The sequence below is a fragment of the Sminthopsis crassicaudata genome, chromosome 4, assembly GCF_048593235.1.
Source record: "Sminthopsis crassicaudata isolate SCR6 chromosome 4, ASM4859323v1, whole genome shotgun sequence".
Taxonomy (NCBI): Eukaryota; Metazoa; Chordata; class Mammalia; order Dasyuromorphia; family Dasyuridae; genus Sminthopsis; species Sminthopsis crassicaudata.
Window position 1 is genome coordinate 442,856,706 of NC_133620.1, and position 16,401 is coordinate 442,873,106.

The 16,401-nt window shown below is 35.9% G+C and overlaps 1 long non-coding RNA gene across 2 annotated transcripts in view; it reads left to right on the forward strand.

Moving 5' to 3' along the window:
• Nucleotides 1-16,401, forward strand: part of LOC141541196 (uncharacterized) — a 105,880-nt gene extending 89,479 nt beyond the window's left edge. Inside the window, exons 3-6 of one of the 2 annotated variants that reach the window (XR_012481679.1) lie at nucleotides 8,828-9,181; nucleotides 10,175-10,311; nucleotides 11,872-12,006; nucleotides 12,121-16,401. This is a non-coding gene — a long non-coding RNA (uncharacterized LOC141541196). Of the gene's footprint in view, nucleotides 1-8,827; nucleotides 9,182-10,174; nucleotides 10,312-11,866; nucleotides 12,007-12,120 lie in introns of both variants that reach the window. The other variant, XR_012481678.1, reaches the window with a different exon arrangement.

Below are 16,401 nucleotides of genomic sequence, written 5' to 3' on the forward strand. Positions count from 1 at the left end.
CCCAAGATTTCTGAGCAGCTTTTGAGTTTTGGCTTTAAACACAAGGGCCCCTTGTGTTTGGTGTCTTGGTCACAGCAGGGAGTAGCCCACACTAGCCCTGCCTGGTTTCCCTGTGCTGGGAATTTGCTTTTCTGTACTGTCCCACTAGCTTGCTGTGGTACTGTCTCCTGCAGCCAAGATCGAGTTGCCATTGATCTGTGTTCTGGCTAAGACTCTCTCACTGCCTTGACTGGAACCCTCTGTGCTAGGCTGCACTCCCCTTTCACCCAAGTAAGTATGACATTTTCTAAAGTCCTTTCAAACTATCTTGAGCTGGAAAATTGTTTCATTCCATCTCTTTGTAGGTTTTGTTGCTCCAGAATTTGTTCAGAGGTTTGGTTTCATGTTGTTTGAGAAAAACTGGGGAGAGCTCAAATTACTTCCTGGCTTCTCTATGACATCTTAGCAAAATATTTTACAAAAAGGAATAGAAATGGAATAAAAATAGGCCAATCAGCTTGACTTTGACTCCTGATAAAATACTATAACATAATTGAAATGCCTCTTGCTATGGTACCCCAAAGATAGCCTACTGTTATATGTTAGATATGTAGAGGGAGACCTGCCTCCTTCTCAGTAGAAGGAATGCTGAGTATGATGCTGTGTACCTACCTGAGATTTGGTTCCAGACATTCTCCAAAAGAGAGACATCATAAAGGAATTGTGGGGAGGAAGTAGAGATAAAGACTTCAGAATGAGGGACATATATGAGAATCAGACCCCATAATGTGCCTTGACTTACTTAAAATACTAGAGATCACAAGGATCTTATCTCTCTCCTAGCTGAATATGTCATTTACTGATATATTCTTTTATTTTATTTTTCCAATTTCATGCAAAGATAGTTTTCAGCATTCATTTTTGTAAGATTTTGAGTTCCAATTTTTCCCTCCCTTCCTTCTTTACCTTCTCCTCTTCTAAGACGGTAAGCAATTTGATATGGGTTATATATATATAATCATTTAAAGCATATTTCCATATTTGTCATGTATACTCATATATTCTTTGGATATTCTGTATAATTTCTCTGATTTCTGTTTGCTATTTTTCTTTGCTCTTTGTTTCAGGGGGATGATGATGTCAGAATGTATTGTGATATTTTTAATGTGAGCACTTAGATAAAATCACAAACGCTTTAAGTCAAGGTTTGGTTTATTGTTTTACAATACAATACAATATTCATTAAGTTCCTTACTATGTACCCTGCATTATATTAAATACTGAGGATGCAAATAAGAAAAAGAAAGACTATTTCTGTTCTCAAGGAATTGACAATCTAATGAGAAAAGACAAACATATAAGAGGAAGCTGCAAAGGGGGAGGGCTGAAGGCACTCAGAAAACTAAAGTATGGGGAAACAATAAAGTGACTAGACTTCTGGGCCCTCTTTAAAAGGAGACTTTGGGGGACTTTTCTGCTCTACTCACCCATCAGAGGAAAGGAGGCAAGTGAGGATATGATGAGGTGTGAGTATTTTGAGGGCAGCTGGTGGAAAACGAATATTTTATTGATCTAGACTTAAATAAGTGATGGAGAAAATGTTAATAATGCCCATTAAGTTTATAAAGTCTACTGGTTTGAGAGAACTAGTTGTTCAATATTTGCTAGCATATCCCTGCAGTACTCTAATGAATCAGACCCATTACTTTTTCTATCAGTCTCCAGATTAGGCCAGCTACCTGAATCACAAATTTATAGGGCTTTGGGGGAGTGTTGAATGCTAATGTAAACTTGGCAAATGCCATCTCAGAATTCTGGCCTCTCCTATCCTTATACTCTTGATTTTGCAAGCATTCTTGTTATGATTTCAAGGTTTTCTGCCTTTAGATATAACATAAAAGTTCAGAAGCAGAGACTGGCACCATTTTTTGTTAGTTCAAAATGCCTATAGCACTTTTAGTAAATATGTAATATATTTTGTCCAAATTTCTACTAGTTATTTCTCAGGAATATTAGATGGAATGTTCTGACTATCTTTCTGGGGGACCTTTAAAAGGGCCTTGGTCTTCTTAGTGGAGGAATACAGGAGGCAGGAGAGCCACCAGGATGGTGGGAGATGGAATGCCTCTCTTTCAGTCCTTGTTGGTCCTTATATACTCTATTATAATTACATCATTACAGCATACTCTGCATTGTGAACTTAGAGAACTATTACATCACCATGCTAAGTACTAAGTATATGTAAACTAGATAACCATTGTTTCATCAATTCCTCTGAGTTAACACCTTGTTTCAAGTATATTTCTCTAGAGTTCTGGCCCTCTACATCTCCCGCTTTCTTTTTATTTTAGAACCCTGACTTCTCAGGGAGGGAGGTGAAAACACCAACCAGATATTGTGAGCAGGTTTCCTCTATGCCTAAGGGTTTTACTTGAAACAGGTAGACACAAATCTATCAGCATGGGAGGTATTAACAAGCATATAGTAATATAACACAGGTTAGTAGTGATGTAACAAATAACATGAGGAATTAGACATGTTCATAAGTCCTAGAAGGAAGGTATATAAATAACAATCACACATACACCTCCTTCAGCAGCCAAGAGATAGTCCAGAACCCATCTATTGTCCATCACTTCACGTATCAATGATTCCTGCAGATTTTGAAGTCCTGCAATAGTCTCATCATGTCTCAGGGATTTCAATGATTCCTGAGGGTTTTGAAGTCCTACATCAGTCTCATTATCAGCCATGCTTTTTCAGTGTCAGATGTTTCTTGGGTCTTCTCCTTTGTTTTGAGGTTTTTTTTTTTTTTTTCCTTTTTCTATCTCTCTCTGATGGACAAGGCGAATATGGCTCATTGGCACTCATCTGATTCCTTCTCCATCTGTAGAGATACAAGCAAACCTTCTCCCCCAAGCAGTTAACTTATCTGGTCCCTTCCATTCATCATTTTCTGGATCTTTCCACATTCCCTGGCGATTATCTAAAGGTAGTGGACTGCTCGCACTGAACATTGCCCTTCTGGTGGGTTATAAAACTTGTCTGCTGGAGCCAGTACATCTTTGTCAACAAACAAGAAGTTAATAATATAAAGAGCTAAATTTATAAGTTCTCCAGGCTTTGTTCTAGTTGTGCTGGGAGGTTTACCCACTCTATCACACTGTTTCCTTGTTGAAAGACTGTTGTGGGTGCCTCTTTTGTAGCAAAAACTGATATTTCCAAGGGTTTTTGAGTGACTATTTCAACTACATTGGATAAAGCCAGTTCAATTTCTCTCAAAGCCTCTTGAGCTTCTTTTGTAAGCTAGCGTGGTGAATTTAAAGCACTGTTTCCCCTTAAAATGTCATATAATGGTTGCAATTGATAGGTAATTAAGCCTAACACTGAACACATCCATTAGATATCTCCTATCAATTTCTGAAAATCATTTAAGGTGTTCAGCTTCTCTGTTCTTAAGGAAAGTTTTTGTATTGTAAGCACCTTAGGGTATACTTCATATCCTAAATATTGAAAAGGAGCATCAATTTTTTCCGGAACTATATGCAATTTGTAGTTCCTTAGTTTTCTATGGTCTTTTGTAGACATGCTTTTAACATTTGCTCCTCAGGTGCACAACCCAAGATATCATTCATGTAATGTAGCAACATAATTTTTAGAAATGCTTTTCTTACTGGAGTAAGAGCAGCAGCAACATACATTTGACACATAGTAGGGCTATTTTTCATTCCCTGTAGTAAAACTGTCCATTCATACCTTTTATAAGGCTCAGCTAAATTAACGCTGGACCCCGAAAAGGCAAATCTTTTCATATCCTCCTTATCTAGAGGGATAGAATAGAAACAATCCTTAATATCTATAACCCAAAGAGGACATTCTCTAGGCAACTGGGTAGGAGATAGAAGTTCAGACTGAAGAGTTCCCATAGTTTCTATCTGTTCATTTACTTTTCTTAAAATCAGTCAACATCCTCCATTTTCTAGATTTCTTTTTTACAACAAATACAAGGGAATTCCAAGGGCTTAGAGAGGATTATAAGTGTCCTTGGTTAATCTATATCTATACTATATCTTGTGAAGGACGAGTTAGTACCTTGATCTTTATTCTTGATTTTTTGGGGTGGCAGTCAGGGGAATGGATATAGGAATCTCCGTACCTTCTTTCTCTCCACTCCCAAAAGTGACCCTCTGATCCCTCTCACAATTTTCTGTATACATCCACAGATCAAGACAGCATAAGACAGTGGCCCAGGCCACTCTCCAAGCATATGCTAATAGAGTATTGTCTTAAGTGTTGGTTAGCCAAATGTATCTGCTCAGTTTCAGCCCTTTACAATATATCTAATAAGGCCTGAATTTTATCACTAGCTAGAGGCCAGTGTTTTACCCACATTGGTGTATGAGTTTTCCATTGAATGGGAACAGGTGAGAGTACAGACAGGCCTTCAACAGCAACCCTACCTAAAAAGCCAAAGTACTCAGTTGTTATCCCTTTTTTCCATCGGATTGCTTCTCAGCTGACTGATCATGTCTGAGTACTGAACTTCTAAAAACTCTCTGGGTATAACCTTGGCTGTCCTCATACCGGAAGTGTTTTTTGCCTGGGGGCCTGGAGCTGGGCCTTGCTTTCCATTTTCCTGAGTCAATATACATTCTGATGCCCAATGGAAGCTTCTGTTGCATTTTGGACATGGGTTTTGGGTCTTATTCTCTCACCCTGTCTTTTTACTCTATCTCTGTGCCAACATTGAGCTTTCAGATGCTCTACTTTACCACATTGAAAGCATTGATGAGTCTCTGTGAAAGTCCCTTGCCAAGAAGGACCCAGTCTTCTCATGTTCTGTATCAAACCCTGGATATAAAAGGCATCTTATGATCTCTAAAAGAGCATCCTTATGTAGTCCCAGTATAATTCTTCTACAAACCTCATTAGCATTTTCTCTAGCAAGTTGTTTTATCATTATTCCTGTTGCTTCATTTTCACCAATAGTTCGTATGACAGCTGTCTGCAGACATCCCATGAAATCAGCAATGGGTTCATTTGGACCTTGCTCTGTTTTTGTGAAGGCTTCCTCTTTATCTTGCCTTCCTGGGGGGGAGGGTGCTTTGATAGCAGCAGAAGCAATTTTCTCATATGCTATCAAAGAGTAATTAATCTTTGATAAAATGTCTGCATACTGACCTATACCTGCTAGTTGATCAAAGGTGACTAGTATATTAACTCTAGGTTGCCTATTTCATTGGTCTTGTGTCTACAGAGTTCCCTATACTCTAAAAGCCACAACAAGTTTTATCTAGATTTTAAACATGTCCTTGCTATAGATTTCCAATCATTCAGAATTAAAATTTTAAATGCAAAATTCTCTAATACCATCTTAACATAAGATGATGTTGTAGCCCCATAAAGAGTGCAAGCTCTTTTCAGATCTTTGATAATTTTCAGATCAAAAGGAGTGTATCTCATATATTGTATCTAGGATATACTATAACATATTTAATATATATGGGAATGCCTGCCATCTAGGGGAGGGAGTGGAGGGAAGGAGGAGAAAATTCAGAACAAAGGGAGTGCAAGGGATAATTTTGTAAAAAAGTACCCATGCATATGTACTGTCAAAAAAAAAAAAAGTTGTAATTATAAAATTAATAAAAAATAAATATATTTTTAAAAAAAGAGTGTATCTTCTCCTGTCTTGACCTGAAGAATCAAATTCTTGAATCACAGGATATGCTTTTATTCTTAAATCAGATATAGCCTGTCCTTTTTTTTTTTTTTTTTTAGGTTTAATTACTGCCTTTTATAATCTTGTCATGGGGGTAGACAAAGCTGCTTCATGGGTGATGCTGATTGTATCACTGCCCTTCACCCTCCTCCTTCTCCCTCTACCCATGAAGGGTTAATTGAGGAGGTGGGTCAAGGGATGGGGAATGACTAATGGCTCCTGCTGTGAAGCACCATATTCCTTAATTTCATCAGCACTTGACTCCTTTCTTGTGTAATTCTTCACGCTTTTCAACTATTTTGTCACTACCATCCCCCTTCTGTTCTTTCTACTTTTTCCTTATTCTAATGCTTATGTAATTCCTTAAATCTAATTGTTATGTTGTATATATAGAGTGTTTCTTCAGGAATTTAATCAAGACCATTATCATTGTAATATTCAATTAGTTGCTCTCCCACTAGTTTCCACTTTTCTGGCTCTAATTTTTCTTCCTTAGAGAACCAAGGAGATATGTACTGTAATATTTCTAAGATTTCAATGATCCACTTCCAATTACAATCAAATCTTGGGTTTTTTATTAGCCTAACTATGAACTCTACACACTTCCCTTGGGGTGGGGAAGGTTCTTTTCTAAGCATATGACCAATTTCAGCTGAAACACTAGTTTAGCTCTTACCAAAGTTTCCTACTTGTCTATTTTTGTTCTCATCCTATTCCAAGTTACAGGGACTTCTCCACTGAACTTATCGTGTCAGTCGAACTGCTGAGTGTAAATCTTTATTTCCATGTTCACGTGCCAAAATGTAATGTCCAGGCTAGCTCTCTGGAGGTCCTCTGAATGAGCTTTGGTTTCAGTAGAATAATCACCACAAGAATAGTCAGGGATAAAGTCCAAAGTCTTTATTAGTCTCCTTCAGTCTCCCAGTCTGCTTCAGCAGTCTGTCAGCCAACCAGTCAATAGTCTGCACGTCCAAACGTAATGTCCTGCTTTCTAGAGCCCCCAAGTTGGGGTGACAAAATGTACCACTGCTTTCTACAGCTCCCACACAGGGGTGGATTAAAATATAGCATCCAGACTAGCTCTCTGGAGGATCTCAGAACCAGCCCAATCTCGGAACCCAATCCTCACTTGCACCAGTATCCTATATATACAATCTGGTGTTAGATCTCATCATTTTTACCTTTTTAACATCTTTCTTATATATGAGATACACATTGATTTGGTTCCAGACATTTTTCAGGAAAGACATATGAATAAAGAAACTCCAGGGAGGAAGCAGAGAGATAAAATAACTCTGTACATATGAGATAGAATGTAAATAGAAAGCATTTCCAGAGGGCAAAACACTAATAGAAAATGCTTCCAATAGAAGGTGGAATTTAAGCAAAGCCTTTGAAGAAGCTAGAAGAACACTCAAGGAATTGGGGACAGTACAGAAAAGCCCCAATATCAGTAGATGAAGAGTAGTATGTTAGGAACAGTAAGAAGGTCAGTGTTGTTAGATCTTAGAATGAGTGGAAGGAAGTCAAATATTAGAAGACCAGAATCTCTTTTTATACTTCATTACAGAAGCCAGGATGTAGAGGTCTTTAAAAACCAAATAAGATTTTGCATTGATACTGGAATTTACTCAGTAGGAGGAGTAACCTAATTGAACTACCCTTCAGGAAAATCATTTTGGCAATTGAGTGAAGGTTGAATTGGAGTGGTGAAAAATTTAAGTCAGAAAAAGCAATTAGGCTTAGTTTTGTATTATTATGAGCTGTTATTGAAATAGTCCAGGAGAGAATCAGTGAAGGCTTACATCAGAGTGGTATCTATGTGAAAGGAGAAAAAGGAACAAATAAAAAGCAAGTAGGAGTTACAGAAAGCCAAAGGATAGATTCATTGTGTAGGAAGTAGGCAGGAAGCCTTTTTAATATCCAGGCTGGTTAGGAAAATACCTGACTCTGGGACATGATGAAAAGTCAAAAGAGCCACAAATAGTATAGCCGGGTTAGAAATGAGGAGAGTAAGACCAGTCCAGGTCAAGTTTCTCCCTGAAACAAAATACCTATCCAGCTTCACTACTTGGTTTATTCCTTATGGCTGCTATTGACAGGAAACAAAATCTGTTTTGTTAAAAAAAAATATTTCTCCATCATTGAATCCCCTCCTCTAAGAAATACCAAAAAGCATGTCCAGACCTTGCACAAAAAATTACTATGAATAATCCTAAAAAATGATCTGACATTCTACAAACTCTTCCTGTTGATTGGAAACTCCCTTTATCACACCTTAAATGTGTATTCTTTCTATCAGGGAGATCTCCCCACAATGGAGTGCTTATACTTGTATTGTTTGATATTGATTAATTCAACAGGAATTCACTAAGCATCAGCCATGTTCCAGAAACAGTTTTAAGTGCTGAAGATATAAAAAGCTAGGATCTTTAGCTTCAGAGGGCTTATATTTTATTTAGTGAAAACAATATGTACATAGAAAGGTAAAATACATACAAAATCACTTTAGGATAGAAGATTAGGGAGATCAGGATGGGATTCCTATAGGAATTGGGACCCGAAAGAGCCTCCTAGGAACCTGAGGATTCCATTAGGTGAGCTGGAAGTAGGTAGTGAATGCATTCCAGTCATGATGTGATGTTTGTTCAAAGGCACAAAAATGGGCAAAGGGGGAGAACAACTCTAAATTCAAGGCAATGATCATATGTTTATTTATTGGAAACTATACTGTCAATTTATAATAACTCAGAATAATGAATTATGGTTTGTAATAAGGGTCAATTTTTCCCAAGTGATTGTTTCAAAAGAGAAAGAGAAAGACACCTGGGAGTTTAATAAGCAAAATATACAGGGATTGGAATATCTGCTCATTTATTTGTGAAGGAATTCCCTGGTCAACTCAGTGAGATTACAAAGCAATAAGCCTTTGTTTGAGATTTTAGTTGGATCTTCCTAATGAGAGTATGAATCTGTTTCATAGTGTCTTCTATAATACCTCCATGATGAATTCAATGGTCTCCACTGTTGTGAAATAGTTTAGGGGAGGCCTCCCTCTTTGTGCTGACCTATAAAAGGTAGTAACTAGCCCTCTTAGGATTCTGTTTTGCCTTTTTATCTTTCCAGAATGATCTTGAAAATGTTGCAGAGAGAGTTGGGAGAATTCACCAATTCACCCCCATTAAGAATCATTAATGACAGTCTTGAAGCAAATGCACAGAAGGGCTATAAGAAGTCACCCATGTGGGCTGAAAAGAGAGTTTCTGAACAAAGTTCACCTCCAGTCTTGGAGGGGCACTAGACCATATGGCAAGTGTGGAAAGAAAGCACATGGCTGAATGATGTTCTCATCATTCTTCAGAGCTGCTTCTCTAGCCAAAATTGGAGAGTGCTAGATTCCAGCTTTCTAAGGAAAGAAGGGGGATCCAGCTTCCTACCTGAAGAAGGGAGATTTTGGGAAGCTGTGCCAGCATTTTAATTGTAAGTAAATCAAAGTTTGACATGTTGAGAATATTTTTTTTTCCATCAACAGAAGAGAACTTTCCTAGGCAGTGTGCATTTTGAAGAAATAAGAGGATCACAGGTGTGATTATATCAGCAAAGAATGAAATATATTATATGCAGAACCAAGGAATCTAAGTCTTATCCTTTGCTCTTATCATAGGTTATTAATATGATACAGATTAAATGGACAAGCACATTTCCCTTCTGAGGAGATCTAATGCATAGGATGACCCTGAAAATTTGGGAAATATCGCAAAGTTCCCAACATTCAAATGACTTCCATCATATTGTAGATATGTTGCCTATGTAACAACACCAAATTCATTTTACTTCTGAGTATAACAGAAATCACAGAATGGTACAATGAATCTGGGGCACAGAAAATGGTACTTGGTGAAATGTTGGAGACTTCCCTATTGGTGACCCCAATTTTGCTTACCTTCTGAAGAGAGTCCAAACTATAGAATAGTGTTGATCTTTTTTTTTTTTTTCTTTTCTTTCTTTTTCTTTTTCTTTTCTTTTGCTGAGGCAATCGGAGTCAAGTGACTTGCCCAGGGTCACACAGTTAGGAAGTGTTAAGTGTCTGAGATCAGATTTAAACTCAGGTCCTCCTGACTTCAGGGCTGGTGCTGTATCCACTGCACCCACCTAGCTACCCCTAGTGTTGTTAATCTCAGAAAATTTTGGGAACTTCAGGGAGGGAAGGAGGAGTAAGATTTATAGGAAGAGGAAATTTATATTGATTGTTTATTAATTATTTTGATTCCTTTACATATTAGTTTATTTACATTGTTTATGAACTTTGGTAAATCTTTTCCATTTGTTGTGGGCTTGGAATATAGGCTGTTCTATAACCAGAAAATATATTTATTTTCCTTGGGTGCTGATTGTACAGGAATAAAAAAAGAAAACTCTGCTACTTATGTTTATAGAAATTTAAACATGAACTATATTTGAAACTTTTCCCAGTGTGAACTCTTATGGAAGGGAAGGCAATATGAACCAAAGATATTTGGGAAGGAAGAGTTGCCCCAAAGCAAAGAAGGAGGATCCAGCTTCCTACCTGAAGAAGGGAGATTTTGGGAAGCTGTGCCAGCATTTTAATTGTGAGTAAATCAAAGTTTGACATTTTGAGAATATTTTTTTTTCCATCAAAGTTTTAATTCCAAAGATAGAGGTGCTGAACTATAGGTTTCATTTAGGTATTGCAAGAATTAGATCTATTAGAAAAAAGAGTATACTTATATACACACATACACACATATACTATTAGATCTATTATAAAAAAGAGTATACTTATATACACACATACACACATATACTGTGTATGTATGTATGTATGTATCTATTGTAAAATGTAGTTGGAAAAGATGTTCTGTTTTTATTTGTGAAATCTTACTCAAAAAAAAAAATTGCCACAGAAACTTCCTGGAAAACTTCTAAGTTCCTCAGTAAACAGTCTGGTCCTATCCTCAAGTCAAAAAAAATGTGGGGTAACTGGAATGGAGAAGGAGTTTGGCTCAGCTCCTGGTTAATCATTTAAGTAGGAGAACAGAGCCTGCTCTCAGAATTTTGCAGGTGGCTTATCTCTAAACCTCAGACTCTTCTAGAGTATGAAAGTCTATGTAAAAAGATCACTGACTGCTCAGGAATTTAAAGAATAAGTAGATAACAATAACAAAAACCCCAATAAATACCATCAAAAATATTATTCAATCTATCTATTATGGTCTAAGTGTATGACTTCACATTTAATTTTCCCAAGACAGTCTCTAAAACTTTAAAACATACTACATAAGTGCAGTAAACAGATTAACATTCATTCAGTACTTTTGCTCAGAATTTCCTATAGCAGTTTATTGTATATATTAGATGGATCTGCAGACAAATACAAGGGCAAGAAAGAGATCATAATAATGTTTATGGAAGGAAATACAGGAACCAAAGGCAAAAAGGTGGTAGAGAGCATTTGTGCATAGGAACTGAGGGATGAATGCCCACTCAAACCTATTAAGAAAGAAGAATGGTCAAGATTAATGAAAAGGGGACAGAAATGATAATATCATGAATATAAACATATCATCAGAAGGAAGAAATAAACAAGGACTTTAGAAAATGATTAACATTTTCAGACTGAAATGGAGGCATGATGTAGTAGTCTTGGAAAAATGTTAGATATTCAGACATCTGCTGAAGTTCTCTTTCTGCCAATAAGTTGAGTAACTAATAAATTCTTGACTTACTTTAATGATAATTCAACAGTTAAATGTAGGAAATCTAGGATGACAGTGTAAAAAAAAAATCTAGGATGACTGAATCAACCAGGGGAAAGTTCTGGGTTTTGTTTTGTTTTTGAAAGATAGTAATATATGAATGAGAAAATTGAAGAGTTGGCAAAGAAGAGAACCATTTTATTTTGTTAGACTGGAGCAATGGGAGAGATTGAGAGACCTAGTGAGAATTTGGACTATGAAGGAAGGGAGCTTCAGGAATTCTGAATGAAGAGAATCTATTATCTCAGCAAAGTAGGGGGCAAGGCCATTTTTTGAAACTGAGGTCATAGTGGGTGGAGTTAAGGGCTTTAAGAGAGGTTTGGGGAATATGATAGAGGAGCTAGAGGTTAATAAAGGATAGTATTATAATGATGTGGCTTCTGTTAAGGTTAGATAACATGAATTTGCAAAGAATCCAGTCAACAAGGTTTCATAACGTCCTCTTGTGGCTCAGAAGTAGGACTGAAGAAGATAAAGGTGATCCAGAGTTGAGAATTAGAAAAGGGATAACAGTTGAAAGAAATGAGGGTAAGGACAATGTATTTTTCTTTTATTTTTTAAAATTTAAAACTTTTAATGTATTTATTTTTTAAGATTTTTATTGCTATCTTTTGTTTTTATCAAATTCATTTCCAAATGTAGTCACTCCTACCTTTCTACCCAGAGCTGCATCTTCTATAAGAAAGAACAAGAACAAGATAAAGAAGGAGGAGAAAAAAGCAATTCAGCAAAATTAACCAACACATTAATCAAGTCAGGCAATATGAGCAATGCCTTAGACTCATAATACTGAGCATTTTAAAAAAAAGGGGGGGGGAGGAAAGGAAAGGTATATTTTCTCATTTTTCCTTCAGAGCCAAGCTTGGTCATTAAAATTGCCCAGTGGTGTTGTTGTTGTTTTTTTTTTTTTTCTTCTTTCCATTAAAAAAATTTGTAGTCATTGTGTATGATCACATATACAATAATGTTTGTGGGCTATTTCATCTTTTACATGTTTTTCTACATTTATGTTTTCCTGGTTGTTTACTTCAATTCGCAATAGTTCATAAATATCTAATCATGCTTCACTCTGCTCTTCCTATTAATTTTTTTAATAGCATAGTAATATTTTACTTGCATCTACCACAATTTTTTTTAACCTGTTACACATTGGGCTTATAAAAAAGTTTAGTTATAACATCACAGTCATTTTTGAATCTACTTCCTAAATCTCCTCTCTCCTTATCTCTGTTTTTATTTAACTGTCATTCTTTGTTACAAAAATCAACATAGTTATGATATCTAACAATGTATATAACATTCTGGTTCCCTGGTGTAACATCTCTCTACCAAAAGGAAGGAGAGTTATCACTTCCAGCTGATCAATGATGGACAGAAATAACTACACCCAGAGAAGGAACACTGGGAAGTGAATGTAAAATATTAGCACTACTGTCTATCTACCCAGGTTACTTATACCTTCGGAATCCAATACTTAACGTGCAACAAGAAAATTGGATTTACACACATATATTATATCTAGGTTATATTGTAACACATGTAAAATGTATGGGATTGCCTGTTATCTAGGGGAGGGAGTAGAGGGAGGGAGGGGAAAATGTGGAAAAATTAATACAGGGATAATGTTATAAAAAAATTACTCATGCATATATACTGTCAAAAAATGTATAATTATAAAATTAACAAAAAAAAAAAAGGAAGGAGAGTAATTTCCTTGTTATTTCTTTAAGCCCCAAATTGGTTATTACACTTAGATTTCAACTCTATTTAAATGTTTTTTTAATTTTCATTTAAATTATTTTATTTGCATATATTAGTCCTGTTTCTGCTTATTTTATATTCTGTATCAGTTTATACAAATTCCCATGTTTCTCTGAACTCCTCATATTGATCATTTTTATTGCCCAAAACTATTAGAGTTGTATACTATAGTTTGTACAACTAACCCCCAATTATGAGCACACCCTTCATTTTCAGTTCATTTGCTACCTCAAAAGAGGACAATTTGTTGTAAAAATGGCTCACTCTGTCCTAGTCATCTATAAAAAGGGGATAATAATAGCATCTATCTCTCAAGGTTGCTATAAGAATCAAAAATAATAATTGTAAAGCATTTGACATATAGTAAGTGCCATATGAATGTGTTTTTTAAGTATAATTTTAAAAATTTATTGTTTTCCTTATTTTTCTAGTTATACATGTACATTAATTTTTTAAAATACACATTTATTTATGTATCATATTGGAAGAGAAAAATCACAAAAGGGAAAAACCACGAGAGGAAAAAAAAAAAAAGACAAGAGGGGAAAAAAAAGTAAACATAGCATGTGTTGATTTATATTTAGTCTCTTTAGTTCTCTTTCTGAATGCAGATGGGATTTTCTGTCCAAAGTTTATTGGGATTGTCTTGGATCACTGAACCGCTGAGAAGGACCAAGTCTTTCATAGTTGGTCATCACACAATCTGGCTATTATTGTGCACAATGTATTCCTGGTTTTAATTGTTTTGATCAGGATCAGTTCATATAAATCTTTCCAGGCCTTTCTAAAATCAGTTGTTCATAACTTTTTATAGAGCAATAACAATATTCCATTACTTTCTTATGCATAACTTATTCAGTTATTCCCCAATTGATAGCATATGAATGTTTATGATGATGATGATTTTTAGATCCCTCAGGCAGAACACGTGAATTTGAATCCTGACACTGCTGTTTTTTGTGTAATCTTGGGCAAATCACTTAATCTCTCTGATGTCTAGTTTCCTCATTTGTAAAATGAGAATAAATGATTGCTAACCTCTCTCCCATCTCCAGATTTATGAGCCCACTAACCTTGATTCTTATGACCCTTCTCCCAAAGTAATGAAAGAAGAAGTCCCCAGAGAAAAATGTTCTTACTGGGGACCTACCCAATTACTCAGCAAACATTCAGAGGTCATTTACTCGGAATGGGAGAAATAAAATTCCAAAATACTGAGTGAAATAGGAGTGGTGGTATGAAACTCCTTCAGTATAATGTAGCACAATAAACACTAGAACCAGGAGGTTTAATAAACACTTCAGTGTAAGACAAAAGGGCAGGTGGTGGATGGCGCAAGGTATATGTAGACATTATTTCTGTAGTTGTATCCTAATCTCAAACTGCACCACATAAAGGGTTGTAGAGTTTTATTTTTTTAAATGTTAAACAGAATTTTTCCCCCTGTTTTAAGAATTTAGGGACACCCTTTGGTATAAGTGAAGAAAGCCTAGAGTGTCACAAAGCTAGGCTTAGGGATTTCAGGGCTACTAGTTCAAAGTTGAAGTACTGGACAACCATAGTCAGAACCCTCTGTAAAACTCTGGGCCTCAGTTTCTCTATCAGTAAATTGGGAACAATAATTCTATTATCTCTTACTGAATCTCTGAAAAATAAATAAGATGATCTGATGGCTATTTCCTCCTTTATACTCCTGATATTTTCACTGGCTGTTACCCGGACTTGCAATATTCTCTTCATCATCTCTACCTCCTGATTTCTCTGGCTTCCTTCAAGTCCCAGCTAAAATCCCCTTCTGTTCTATAGGTGAGAAACCTATAAAGTTGTTTTTCCATACAGGGACAAGGCCTTAGAGAAAGGTCAAGTTAGCTGACTAAATTAGTTGTACAAAATAAAATACTGAGCCACTGAACTGATAAATATAATCACCTTTAAACAAAAAGAGGGTTAAAGTAACTACAAGCACTGGATGGGCATGGTTAATGAGCTAATTAATATTAACTTCTCCTCCCCAAAGAAATTTTCTGCCATTTTTGATTATGGGTTGTATGAGGAGAGAAGGGAAACATGTCAATGAGGAACTTTCAATAGGAGGAACAAAAAAATCTGTTAATTTTATCATTCTCAGACAACTTATCCCAGGGGATAAGGGAGAAACCTTGCACTCAGGGTCTGCCCCAGGTGGATACCCCATTTCTTGAAAGAACCATAAATAAACCAACTTATTTCATACATTCCAGAGTTTTTTTTTTAATCTTTGCAGCATATTGCCAACAATTCTATTCACTTTATGTCCTGGGTATATCTTATTTGTACATGGTTGTTTATTGTGCTAGTCATATCTCCCTCCCCCAACTGATTTTCTTTCTGATACTGGGTACTATCTTTTACCTTTCCTTGTGTCCCCATAACTTAGCTCTATACCTGACACATACTAAGCACTTAATACATTTTATTGACTGACAGATCATAGGTGGAGAATAAGGTATATACATACAAATATGATCATTGTGTCTATTTTGCTTAACCTTGGTGGATAATCAAAGTATTATTTGAAGTAATTTTTTAAAATTTCAATATTTTATTTTCCAAATACATGGGAAGATAGTTTTCAACATGCATTTTTAAAAGATTTTGTGTTCCAGATTTTTCTCCCTCCCTCGCTTATCTCCCCCCTCACCAAGACAGAAAGCAATCTGATATAGATTAAATATGTGCAATTCTTTTAAACATACTTTCATATCTGTCATGTTGTACAAGAAAAATCACACCAAAAGGGGGAAAGCCATAAGAAAGGAAAAAAACAAACAAACAAACAAATAGGTGAAGATACCAAGCTTCCGACTATATTCAATCTCCATATTTTTCTCTTTGGATGTGGGTGGCATTTGAAGTAATTTTAAAATAATTTATTTATTTTTAATATACATTGCTTTATAAATCATGTTGGGAGAGAAAAATCAGAGCAAAAAGAAAAACCATGGGAAGAGATAAAAAAAAAAAAAGACCAGAAAAAAAGGAGTGAACATAGCATGTATTGGTTTATATGCAGTCTCCTTGGTTCTTTTTCTGGATGCAGATGGCATTTTTTTGTGCAGTCCATTAGGATTACTTTGGATCACTGAAACACTGAGAAGAAGCAAATCTTTCATTGCTTGATTA